Source organism: Pan troglodytes, chromosome 2 (assembly GCF_028858775.2).
Source record: "Pan troglodytes isolate AG18354 chromosome 2, NHGRI_mPanTro3-v2.0_pri, whole genome shotgun sequence".
Classification (NCBI taxonomy): domain Eukaryota; kingdom Metazoa; phylum Chordata; class Mammalia; order Primates; family Hominidae; genus Pan; species Pan troglodytes.
Window position 1 is genome coordinate 76,620,677 of NC_086015.1, and position 14,000 is coordinate 76,634,676.

At 45.4% G+C, this 14,000-nt stretch overlaps 1 long non-coding RNA gene across 4 annotated transcripts in view; it reads right to left on the minus strand.

Moving 5' to 3' along the window:
- Positions 1 to 14,000, minus strand: part of LOC104005620 (uncharacterized) — a 103,150-nt gene that overhangs the window by 62,694 nt on the left and 26,456 nt on the right. The window lies entirely within an intron of this gene.

Consider the following 14,000-nt stretch of genomic DNA (forward strand, 5'->3'; position numbering starts at 1 on the left):
GCTGTGACATCTTTGGAAGATGCAGTTGGCCGCCACTTGTTAGTAAGGAAGCAGGGATTTGAACCTGCACGGCCAGGCCCCAGAGTCCATACTGTTAACCAGCCTGCTGCACTTGCTCCAGAGCAGGTGAGGCCAGCAGCTGAGAACACTGAGCCTGGGACTAGCGCCCTTGCAGGGCCCCTTCTCTTGTCCACCCATCACTGTTTGAACCCCTTTCATGGACATCCATCCCAGAGCCTCAGGCCCCACTCCAGCCCCTTCTAGAACCTCTCTTTTATCTTCTTTCCCAATAGGCCTTGGGAGCCATTGAAACCAGCGCCCAATCATCAGCTACCAGAAGCATAGTTCTGCTTTCCTTCCTTCTGGCACTCGTGAGTTGAGATGATGTTTGCTGCACTTATCAGGGACAGCTTCCTGGAGGAGTGCTCAGTTTCCCAGCGAAAATGGGCTGAATTTTTTTTAATGTAATGAAGAAAGAGAACTTAAAATTATGGTTTCCATCTCAAGGCAGCTTGAGTAGCCATATTCTACACTACCTCCCTCCCTAAGCTCTTCAGGGCTTGGTCCACCCTGTTGCCACACGACCTGTCAAGCAGTAGGTGTTTTATATATTTTATGAATGAATTAACAAAAAGAGCAAATATGTTTTGAAAGATTACTCTTTGCCAGGTACTATCTTATACACTGTATAGATACTAATTTAATCCTCACAAAGACTCTATGAGGTCGATCTAATTAGTAAACTCATTTTACAGGCAGAGAAATGGAAAGATTAAGTAATTTGTCCAAGATCACAGAGCTAGTAACTGGTAGAGTCAACCATACTACCCCTCTTGACAAGATAGGAAAGAAGGAAGGAAGGAAGGAAGGAAGGGAGGAAGGGAGGAAGGGAGGGGGGTAGAAGGAGAAAGGAAGAGAAGGGAAGGGGGAAAACAGGAAGGAGGGAGGGATGGAAGAAGGGAAGGAAGGAAGGAAGGAAGGAACGAAGGAAGGAATGAAGGAATGAAGGAAGGAATGAAGGAAGGAAGGAAGGAAAAAAAAGCATTATAATTCTTTATCACTAGCCAAGGCATCCTCTGTCAAAATGTGAATGTTGTTTCTTGAAAGGTCACTACAAACTTTTCCCACCACAGTGCCCCATATTCCCACCTTTAAGTTCATGTCTTGGACTAAGGTCACCAGATTACAAATGTCCTTCAACGAGGACAGCATCAGGTCCCAGGCCAATGCCCATGTATTCCATCTGTAAGTGGGTGCATGCTTTGTCAGAGGTCCGGAACTTTGGACCCTGAAACTGGCAAGTTTTGGGAGGTGGAGGGAAAGTAAAGTTAAAGAATATATGTCAGTGCTTTGCAAAGAATATTATTTTTCTTTCTACCAGGAGGAGACATCACCTCAGAGGACAACCTAATAAAAAAAAAATTCCTTCCAGGGAGGACTACAAGAAAAAGCAGGGTTTTCAGAGCCGGGTAAAGAGAATCCCCAAAGAAACCCTTCACCTAGATCACAGTATGGCCTGGGGCCTCCTGCATTCAGGCTAAGGCTGCTAAAGATTTTTTGATAAGAAAAAAACAAAGAAGAGATAGCAGAATTGTAGGAGAGGATTAACTCAGGGGCAAAGTGACAAGGAAGAAAAGGAGGGTTAGGGTTAGGGTTGGCCATTAGTACTGGCAGTAGGTTACAGGAGGTTGGTCATTACTGATGGCCAAGCACTGGCCATTAGTAACAAGGAGGCCTTGGCGAAAGTCTAGCATAGGATGAGAAACTTGGAGGCCGAAGGTTAAGTTGCCAAACCCAGGTGGTGCACCGAAACGTAGCCTAAGTGAATCAGGAAAGCCCCGACCTCTGAGTAATCCACATTAGGCAAGAGCACTCCTGAAAAGCTGTATGTGAGTCCAATGCTGGTCAAGGGAGACATGGTGTACAGTCATGCATCGCTTCGTGAAAAGGCTATGCTCTGAGAAATGCATCATTGGGCAATTTCATCATTGTGCAAGCATCTCAGAGTGCACTTACACAAACCTAGGTGGGAGAGCCTCCTACACACCTAGGCTAGATGGTGTAGCCTGTTGCTCCTAGGCTACCAACCTGTACAGCACGTAACTGTCCTGAACACTGCAGGCAATTGTAACACTGTGGTAAGTATTTGTGCATCTAAACATAGAAAAGGTACAGTAAAGACATTGTAAAAGATAAGAAATGATACACCTGTATAGGGGACTTACCATGAATGGAGGACTGGAGGTTGCTCTGGGTGAGTCATTGAGTGAGTGGTAAGTGAATGCGAGGGCCTACGACATTACTGTACCCTACAGTAGACTTTATAGACACTGTACACTTAGGCTATACCAAATTTATTTTAAAATACACTTTTCTTTCTTCAATAATTAACCTTAGCTTACTGTAACTTTTTAATGTCATAAACTTTTTAATTTTTTTAAAGCTTTTTGACTCTTTTATAATAAGACTTCAAACACAAACACAGGCCGAGCGTGGTGGCTCATGCCTGTAATCCCAGCACTTTGGGAGGCTGAGGCGGGCGATCACTTGAGCCCAGGAGTTCAAGACCAGCCTGGCCAACATGGCAAAACCTCGTCTCTATTAAAAAATACAAAAATTAGCTGGGTGTGTTGGCGCACGCCTGTAGTCCCAGCTACTTGGGAGGCTGAGGCACGAGAATTGCTTGAACCCGGGAGGTGGAGGCAGAGGCTACAGTGAGCAGAGACTGTGCCACTACACTCCAGCCTGGGTGACAGAGTGAGACTCTGTCTCAAAAAACAAAACACAAACACAAACACATTTTTCAACTGTACAAAAATATTTTCTTTCTTTGTATTCTTATTCTATAAGCTTTTTTCTATTTAAAAATTATTTTTATTTTTTTAAAACTCTCTAAACAGTTTTTGAGAGGGTGAGGTAGGAGGATCACTTGAGGCCAGGAGTTCAAGATGAGCCTGGGCAACATAGCAAGACCCCACTCCCTGCAAAAGGAAAAAGAGCCAGGCATGGTGGCTCATGCTGTAATCCCAGCACTTTGAGAAGCCAAGGTGAGAGGATCGCTTGCGGCCAGGAGTTTGAAACCAACCTGTACAATATAGTGAGACCTTGGTCTCTATAAAAAAATAAAAATAAAAATTAGCTGGGCATGGTGGCTCCAGTATGTCATTCCAGATACTGGGAAGACTGAGGTGGGAGGATCACTTGGGGCCAGAAGTCTGAGGCTGCAGTGGGCCATGATTGCTGCCCTGCCCTCTACCCTGGGTGACAGAGCAAGACCTTGTCTCAAAAAGACAAACAAACAAAAAACCAAAACCAACCAAACAAACAAAAAAACAAAGACACAAACATACATGTTAGCCTAGGCCTGCACAGGGTCAGGACCATCAAGATGTCACTAGGTGATAGAAATTTTTCAGCTCTATTATAATCTTAGGAGACCACCATCGTATATGCAGTCTATCATTGACTGAAAAGTCGTTGTGTGGCACGTGACTGTATACTCAAAAACAGTAGATAGCTGCATTGGTTTGGGTTTCCTGAGAAGCAGCCCTTGAGACCAGGATCTCAGTGCAGGTGGTTTATTTGGGAGGTGAAACAGAAATGAGTAAGGAAGTGGAGAAATGAGACAGGCAAGAGCAGGCAGTTAATAAAGAGTGAGAAGAGTGAGTTACCACCCCATTACCACTGCCAGCAACTGGGGCTTCATCTCACGGGGATTTTTGCAGGGGCAGGGAGCCTGTAAAGACCCCTAAATTCCTAAACACAGGGAATTCTGTAAACAAATGATAGGATATGCTCTCAACAGAAAATAATGAAAAAATAAAAATAGATAATTTAATAAAAATTATTTATAAGCAATTTTTCACTGTAAACAAAACTTTTACTTATCTGTTCTTCCTCAGATTTCTCCATAGTGAGCACCCACAGATGACTTGTTTGATAAAGATGATAGACATTCCAAAAAACAAAACCAAAAAAGTACAACTCTAAAATATTTTAGGAGAATTTGCTAGGTAAAAAAAATGCTAAGGCAAATCCTGAAAAACAATGCTCCCCTCCAATAAGGGCCTCTTGGTTCGCTAGCTTGTCTTTGATATGAAAATGCAATTTTAAAAGAGGGGTGGAATATTTCCACATAGACAGCTGGCTGAGAGCCAGATGCACCTCTGCCTGATACCAAAGGAAGCCAGGTGTTTGCTGATGCCTGTGGAATCCAGGCACACACCCCCTGGCCACCTCTTGTCATCCCAAGATGAGGCACTGCTCCTCAGTGCACCCCAGTCTGCGTGCAGCATCTGAAAAGTCAGGCTGGGGCCATTTGGCCCTGCCCTTCCCATCAGGCCCGCGGCCTTAGCAAGCTGGAGCCTGTTTGTCTAGGCCTAGTGGAGTGGAGGCCTTTGCTGAGAGATCTGGAAGATCCTGTTGGGCAGGACCAACTTGATGGATGACCTGCTCATTGCCAAAGGAAGGCGGGGTGAGGGTGCAGATTCTCCTCCCTGAGACACCAAAACGTGCCCCAGGGGACCTTAGAAAATAACTGCTCCTCTCTCATACAGGGGCATAGAGTTGCTTCCTGTCAGATGGCAAATGGTAATCATGGTGGCTTTAAATATTCCCGCACAGCCTGGGGTGCCTGAAAGCATTTCAGAATCATGATGGGCAAAGCTGGAGGATACATTTTCCTTTCTTGTGCACCAGATATGAAGACTCTCAGCTCCAGGCACAGCAGGAAAGCATGCCAAGTGCCTCTTGGCACTTCTCCTGGAAGCGTAAGGGGTCCCCTCCTTCATTCAGGCACCAACCTCCTTGCTCCCCACCCCCTAACTCTGCTATGGCCAGCCCAAACTTATCTTCTCTCCTGTTCACCCATACATCATCTTCCCTTCCTCTGAAAAACATTCCATCAAAGTTCACATTGCTCATTGCCTAGGGTTCAGCTTAATATTCATGGAGAAAATGATCTAATCAACCGATTCAAACTAAGTATTAACGAATAAGAACACCTTGATGTACTCAGCCAAAGGTATGAATCTCAGACAGCTGAATTTTACCATTTGGTGGCAGGCCAGTGAGCAGAGGCTTGTTTTGTTGAATGCCTTCCTAAAAAAATCCCAAACCAGAACACCTAGCAACTGGAAATTGGCACTGCCCACCATAATTTCATAGGGAACATAATCTGTTAGAATGTTAAGGGAACTTGAAGACTACATCATAAAAATAGTAAACATGATTTGAGTAATTTTTATGCCGTACAAATTATCTTTTTTTAATCCATGCAATAGATATTCTCACCCCATTTTATAGATGCAGAAGCTGTGGCTTAGAGAGGTTAAGTAACCTTCCTATGACCACACTGCAACTGAGGAAGTTGAGATCTGAACCCTGAAAGCCTGGCTTTAGTTTGAACTCTTCCATGCATTACTGTCTTCCACTTCTTTTTGCAGCCTAGAACACTGAGATTGTATGAGGATTGGAGATGCAGAGACTGATGAGTGAATGAGCAAGGCCAGAATCTTCCTACTTCTTGGCACTAGTTCTCTTTTATCAGAAAACAGGAAGTGCAATTCTATGAGTCACAGAGGTCAGAAGCAGGTAGGGAGAGCCTGACAATTACTTCTAACTAATTGGTATCCAATGTCTTTTAACCGTGGCAACCTTTGTTCAAGTGAGATCTTACTTGGAAGTCCAATATATTCTGCAGATAAAAGTGAGTTCCTCGGGTTAAAGGTGCGAGAGGATAGCCCAAACTTTAATCTTGAACCTACAGTGGCCCCTGTGGCTTTTCCATGGAAGCCCTAGGCCTTGAGAAGCAGATTTGGAAAATCACTCCTTGTTGTTGATTGCAAAAATTGCCAAAATGCATTGCAGCTTCTCCCATCAAGAGGCAGAGCTATTTTCTCTACTCCCAGAATTGGGGTGGGCCTTGTGACTTGCTTTGACAGAATGCAGCAAAAGTGACATGGCGCCAGTTCTCAGTTGACGCCTCAAGAGACTTCGTGCTCTTCTGTGCTTGCTCTTGGAACCCTTCCACCACCAAGTGAGCAAGCCCAGGTTGGCCTGCTGGACGGTGACAACCTCAGTCATCTCAGCCCAGCTCTCATTGTGCGAGAGCAGGACGGCCTGCTGGATGGCGACAGCCCCAGTCATCTCAGCTGAGACCGTCGCAAGCCAACCTGGCAGCTGATCATGCCCATCTGAGACCAGACCAGCCCAGTACAGACCCAAAGGACTGCCTGGCTGAGGTTGGCCAAATTGCTGACCTACACAATTGTGAGCTAAAGGTGAGTAAATGATGTTTTAAGCTATCAAGTTTTGGAGTCATTTGCTTTGCAGCAATAACTAATGGATATAGTTCCCTAATAGAAGAATCTCAAAATGACACCAAGGTCTTCCCCTCCGGTCTCCAAATGTGGAGGAATGGCACAGCAAGGAGTCCCTCCCCAGACATCCCCTATCCCCAATCCTAACCCAAGGCCCCCAAATCCACCTTTGCCTTAGGATGTAATGGGCAAAGGAGAGGCATCCCCAGCTGCCCTTATTCCAAACAGAATGACAATCACAGAGGGGAAATGAAAGACTCCTTTACATGATCCTACAAGAGCCAAACCTCCATCTAAAGAATTCAGTTGGAAATCCACTTGTGTGCAGCTGTTTCCTGCAAGTGCTTCAAGGCTTGTGGCATCCTCAAAGCCAGGGGTTGGGGGAGAAGCAGAAGGAAGAAGGGGAGAGGGCCTTAAAGGTTAAACCTGGCACATTAAAGCTGCTCAGAAAACACCAAAAAAATGTAAATGAACATTTTTAGCTGCAGTGGGAGAAAGGCAGCCCCAAGGCCGGGGGTTGATCTTTCAGAGTATCGGGCACACTGCAAAGCTGTCTCCATTTATTTACTTCTAATTGAAAGCTGGCGTGCTGAGGGTTACTCCACCCAGGCGTGAAGCGTAGCCATCCGTGAAAGATTTCCCAAGACCTCTCCCTCTGCAGAAGCATCCTTCATGTGCTTGAAAGGGAAAATGTCAAGGGGGCACTAAATTAAAACTCAGTTTTGTCTTTGAAAAATAGATTCAATCCTCAGTAGGACTTGGTTGGAGAGATACTAGCATTAGCATAATTTCTCAATGCATTTTACAGGCCAGTCAGAAAAAAAGGATATTCAGAAAATCTACCAGGAAAAAAAAAAAAAAGGTCTCATGGGGGCCACACATGCTATTTTTCACAGAGAGAGACTCCTGGGACTCGTGGTTGACAATGGGTGGTTTTCTCAGTGAAATTTTACCTCTTCAGGGATGGTTTCAACACAATTGGTCAGCTGGTGGTAAATGCCATCCAAGAAAAATAAGTTGGCTGGCTTTCATGACTGTCAGCCATATCCAAGTTCATTAGTTCACTCACTCATTCACTCCCTTCATGGATTCAGCAAACACTTATTGAGTCCCTGTGACGTACGAGGGCCCGTGCTGGCTACTGGGCATACAACAGTGCCCATGACAGCCCACTCAACGCCTACAGTCTACCGGGAACGAGAGACAAGCCAGCGTGTTAAGAGAGTCCTCCATCTATGTGAGAGTACCCTCTGGAAAGCCTTCTGTGAGTCAGTTTTGCACATAAGCCAGATGGATTAAAACTCTGGCCCATTCAGTGGGTGCCCGTCAAGCAGCACTGGAAACATGTGAGCTTGCATGTGGCTGCCTACTTCGCTTTGTGCTTTTCTTCTTAGGCAAACTTTATCAGTAGTGAATAAAGACTGGAGTCGGGCAGACATCCATCCAAATGCAGCCTCCATCTTACTATTGATACAGTCTCGGGCAAGACACCTGACTCTCAGAGTCTCATGTTGCTCATTGGTAAAATGAGGACAACAGCAGTCCTATGGCAGAAATCACCTGCCTCATCTTAATTTCCCTTTTTTTTTTAAGGAACAGAACCTTGGCATTACTAAGCACTGCAGTGAGCCTGGCCAAGAGACTACCTTGACCAGCCCACCTCGTGGCTAGGTATGGCCATGAGAGCAATCTGTGGCCCATGAGATGTAAGCAGAGTTGTTGGGTGGGGTTTCTGGGAAAGTGTCATAAAGGGGGATTTGTTAAGCTGGCACTTGAAACAATTTTTTTGGCCTTCCTCCCTTCCTTCATAGTCAGAAATGTAGACATAATGGCTGGAGCTACAGCAGCCACATTGGAGCGTGAGGTAACCTTGAAGATGGAACACCTGCACGAAAAAACAAAAAGAGCACAAGACTGTGATGACCACAGAGCTACTATTAAGCCCATGGCTACCAAGCTCCCGGCTTTTTGTGTGTGTGAGAAAAATTATCTTTTGAATCATTGTTATTCCTGGTTTCTTTCTAAAAACTAAAGGCAATTCCTAATACAAGTAGTCATACATGTTACTATGGTCATTGAATGAAGTCATTCATGTAAAGTGCTTAGCCCAGCACCTGGCCCACAGTGAGCTCTTAGGGCAGAAGAGTTCACATTGTTCTTATGCACATGAAATATTTACATCGTCTTAGTCAGCTTGGGCTGCTATAACAAAATACCATAGACTAGGTGGCTTAGGCAATAGATATTTATTTCTCACAGTTCTTAAGGCTGTGAAGTCCAAGACCAGGGCGCTGGCCCATTTGGTTCCCTGGTGAGAGGTCTCTTCCTAACCTGCAGATAGCCACCTTCTCACTGTGTGCTCACATGGTGGAGAGAAAGGGAAAGAACTCTGCTCCCTTTTCCTATTTGTAAAAGGACACTCATTGCATCAGGGGGACCCCACTCTCATGACCTCATCTAAATCTAATCACGGTCGGGCACAGTGGCTCATGTCTGTAATCCCAGAACTCTGGGAAGCCAAGGCAGGAAGATTGCTTGAGCCCAGGAGTTTGAGACCAGCTTGGGCAACATGGCAAACGCCATCTCTATCAAAAAATTCAAAATTAGCCAGGTGTGGTGGCACCATGCCTGTGGTCCCAGCTACTCATGAGGCTGAGATGGGAGGATCACCTGAGCCCAGGGAGGTCAAGGCTGCAGTGAGCTATGATTGCACCACTGCACTCCAGCCACAAAATGAGAGACTGTCTCAAAAATCAAACAAATAAATAAAATAAATCTAATCACCTCCCAAAGGCCCCACATCAAAATATCATCATTTTGGAGGTTAGGACTGCAATGTATGAACTTAGGGGAAATACAGACTTTCAATCTACAACATCCATGGACCCTACCAAAAGGGTGTATCTGAGTTTGCTTAATTTACATTAGTACAAGTGGGAAACCTCCTGGGTTATAGTTGAGTCCTGAGGGTTACGATAAGGGGAGATGAGAATACTGGAGGACTAAGAGTGTAATGTGATGACTGGGCATTGGAGATTGTGCCCATAACCCATTCTTTCTGGCGGCACTTCAATGGGAGGGTCAGTCATTCATCAAAGCCATTCCTAACTCATGAAAGTAAAACCACAACATCTGATTAAGAAAAGAAGACCTCGAACTATGAAATTGATGGTCGAACCACATATCCATGATGCATGTGATTTTTTGCTTTGTAAATAACAAAATAACTACAGTAGGGACTGCATTGAGTGTGTTCCAGGCACTGTCCTGGGTCTTGTCGAGGGAGTGAATCAGTCAGCAGCCAGCAGAAGCAGAGGGGTGCACTCGAATTGGGAGCTTTGAGAACAGCTCAATAGAGAGACCATTTGCAAAGGTGTGGGTGAGATGTAGAGAAAACACAGGTGACAGTGGAGCTGACAACCTCTGGGACTGAAGCAACAAGGAGACAAAGCCTTTACCAGGGCCTTTGGAGAGGGCTCCCCACCAGGAGCTAGGGCCTTTGGTGACAAGACATGGCCAGCTCACGCTGACCCCAGCAGAGTCACTGCTCTCCTGCTCCAGCCTCATGTTTTTCATAGGCTGAAACCTACCAGAATCAGAGGGCAGTGGAGCCCCGTGACCACAACCCACCTGAGTCAGATCAGCCTCCCAGACACTGAGCAGGGTCAAAAAAAGTGGAGAGTGACTGGGTAGGGGGAGCATAGGGCTTTATTCACTTAATCCTCAACAACTACCTTATGAATTAGGTACCATTATTACCCCCCCTTTTACAAATGGGGAAACTGAGGCCCAGAGAGAGCCAAGAAACCATTTACATATTTAAACTACATAAATTTGTAAAGAAGTACTGCTTAGATCCTCTAAAATGAGATGATTTCCTGTTACCCAAATTATTGGAAGTAAGCTATTTCTGTTGAGTTGTAAATACAAATCTATATTAGAGTTTAAGATACATGACAGCTCATGCCCCCATGAGGTGCATATTCTGATGATTTCAGTTTTACTGTTGAAGAACCAGAGGCTTAATGAGGTTGAACTAGGTGACTTCTAGGATCCTTTGAAATCAGAATAGACTCTAATGCAGTCACTACTTCAACCATTACTTTTGATTTGTAAAACCAGAACTATAAAAAGTCCCCACCACTAACAACAAAAATTTGTGCTGAAATAACAAAACTCTTTCCATTGAAATTTACCACTGCAGTAAATCCTTCCACTGAGTGACACTAAGGTGATTGACATCAGTGAGAATAGCACCAGCAATCGAAAATCAGGGGCAAATATGTTCTGCCCCTCTTAACTGTATTCCTGGCCATCACGCCTAAAACTCCCACTTTCATCCCTCCTCTGCATTCTAAGACTGAAGTTTCTAGGAGAAAAAGAAAAGGTTTTCCTGAAGCAATGATATCTCACAGGGTTATGGGCCGTGGTATTAGTTGAGATTCTGCCCAGAACAAACTAAAGGAAATCCAACTCAGACTGGCTAAAGCTAAAAAGGCAATCTGTTAGCTCGTGTCCTAGGATAAGGCTGGCTTCAGGTATCCATTGATTCAGGGCTCAAAGGGTGTCACCAGGAACCAGCTTCCCTCTCTGTGTCTTGACAGTATTCGCTTGATGTTGGCCTCATTCTAAGCCTCATGTAGTTGCCAAGTGGTTGCCAACAGCTCCTTGGACCACACTCCATCCAGCATCATATCCAGCAGAAAAGCAGGATTGTACTGCTTCAGTAATTCAAATGAAAATCCTAGCATTGAGTCTCTTGGGCCCTGATTGGCATGGTGTGGATCACAGGGCTACTATGGCCAAGGGAATGGAATATCCCAGTGGGGGCAGGGTTTGACCCTCTCCTACACCACAAGGACTGAAACTGGAAAAGGGATGATCCTATAGAAGCACGAGGGCTGCTGCCAAAAGAATGGAGAAAGGATGCTGGGGAAAAAACAGCCCATGTCTGCCATAGTCATCAATACCTTATCAATGGTCATCAATACCAGAAATATGGACCAGGGAACCTCCACAGCCCAGAAACTGGCTACAGGAATCCCAAAGTTCTCCAAGCCACAGAATTTGGGGACTTGTCAGTAATCTCCTCCCACTCACCTCCCCCAGCTGTTCCCACCTATCCCGACCTTTTTAACTTGGAGAAGGGGCTACAAAGGTGGAAAATGTGCCTCCCAACACAATCCCCTTCAGTTTTCCACTCTGTTCTTAGAGGATTCCTCCCCTTGTCCCTTGCATCTGAGCTTGAATGTGACGCTTTCCCTGAAGCCATCTCTAATAAAATCCATACCTTCCCACCTTCCCCAAGAGTCAAAAGTCCCCCTTTTATGTACTCACAAAATTTGTACACAAATCATATTGAAAGTATTTGCACACCTGTCCCTTATATTCTGTACTCACACATGCTCACTCCACTCACACCTAACCAGATTAGAAGCTGTTTGAGGACAGAGGTTTGCTTTCGTTCTTCTCTGAGCCCCTAATGTGCAGCATAACATCAGGGATAGTATTCAGGAATGAATGATTGAGTGAATGAATGAATGACTGAATGAATGAAAACTTTCTACAGCTCTATACCATTAAACAAACATCACAGCATGCATTAGGACATTTAGTCAATCAACAGTATTTAGTAAACTCCTATTGTGTAGACAACAGACACAAACAAATGATTGAAAATAAAATCAGTAAAAGGAAAAGCAATGGTATATGTATCCTGCACATTTCAAAATAGCAATGCCCTGAAATAAAAAGAATGTGCTTTTTTTTTTTTTTTCTTTTTGAGACAGACTCTCACTCTGTTGCCCAGGCTAGAATGCAGTGGCACAATCTCAGCTCACTGCAACCTCCACCTCCCGGGTTCAAGCAATTCTCCTGCCTCAGCCTTAGTAGCTGGGATTACAGGTACATGTCACCATGCTCGGCTAATTTTTGTATTGTTATTTTTGTATTTTTATTTATTTATTTTTCTTTTGGAGACAGTCTCGCTCTGTCACCCAGGCTGGAGTGCAGCAGCACGATCTCAGCTCACTGCAACCTCCACTTCACGGGTTCAAGTGATCCTTATGCCTCAGCCTCCTGAGTAGCTGGGATTACAGGTGTGCATCACCATGTCTGGTGAATTTTTTTTTTTTGTATTTTTAGTAGAGAAGGGGTTTCGCCATGTTGCCCAGGCTGGTCTTAACCTCCTGAGCTCAGGCAATTCGCCCACCTCAGCCTCCCAAAGTGCTAGGATTACAGGCGTGAGCCACCATGCCCAGACTAATTTTTACATTCTTAGTAGAGATGGGGTTTCACCATGTTGGCCAGGCTGGTCTCAAACTCCTGACCTCAAGTGATCCACCCAGCTCAGCCTCCCAAAGTGCTGGGATTACAGGCGTAAGCCACTGTGCCCGGCTGTACGTCCATTCTTGTGAGGGAGCTATACCCTCAGGAAGGGGAAGGAGGGCCTAAAAGATCCCAAAAAGCCACCGTGATGTCTGGGGGAGGAAATGTGCTGGGTTTGTCCTCCAGGTGCAATGCTCAGCATGGTCTAGGGCGTATCAATGAGTTGTGAAAGCACAATTCAGAAATCAGATTTAAAAGACAGAGTCCTGCACTAGAGTCTTGACTTTGCCCCTTCCTATGGGATCTCAGTCAGGGTATTCAACCTCTCTGGGCCTCCATTTTCTTGTTTGGAAAATGGGGACCATCACCCCATGAGCTGCTCAGGCCTCCATTGACCCGCTATCCTTGATGTCTCTCTTCTTTTTCCCCCACACCTTCAATCTGTCAGCAAGCCCACCTGCTACATCTAGACTCCTACTTCCGAACTTCCATCTGGACAACCACTGTGACAAGAACCCCTTGAAAAATACTCAGTTCCTTAAGTTCTATTACCAAGCAGTGGAGTTGGGTGGGGCAGTGAGCTTCACTTCCAACACTCATCTGAGTCTGCCTGCGTCTGAGCCATGATGGAGAGGGAGAACCATACCCTGAGGTCAGCAGCAGCATCCTGGCCAGTTTCCTTCCTTCTTTATCCTGTCGCGGCTCTTTCAACCTCTTCCCTAGCCAGCCCCCAGAGCAATGGTGTAAACACAGAGTCAGATCCCAGACTCTCCTGCCTAAAACTCCAGGGGCTTTCCCCATGGCCGCAACGCCCTCCATGCTTAACCCAGCTTCCTTCCCCGCCATGTGGACTCCACTCCCCACCCACCTGCTTCCTCTGTTCCAGCTTGCTGGCCTTTATTCACCCCCTGCACGTGCCCAAGGTGCTCCTCTTATTCCCTTTGCAGGAGAGCTCGCTCCTCCTGTATCTTTGCAGCTGAATCCTTGGTGTCATTCAGCAATCAGCTCAGCAGGGCCTTCCCTGACCACTCATTCTAAATTGAGCAGAGCACAAGCTCTCTGCCACCTTCCTGTTTTATTTTCTTCATAACACTGATTACTACTTCAAGCCGTCTTACTCATTTGCTTAATTGCACGTGAACTAGAATGTAAGCTTCACAAAGGCAGGAATGAAATTTGTCTTGTTCACCACTTTGTCTCCAGACCCTAGAATAGCACCTGACACATAATAAATGCTCAATAAATATTTGATGAATGAAAGGAGGAAGGAAAGAAAGGAGGGAGGGAGGGAAGGAGCACCTCCCTCAAAGGGTGATAATAAAGACTCGAGCATTTACATAAAGCACATAGATC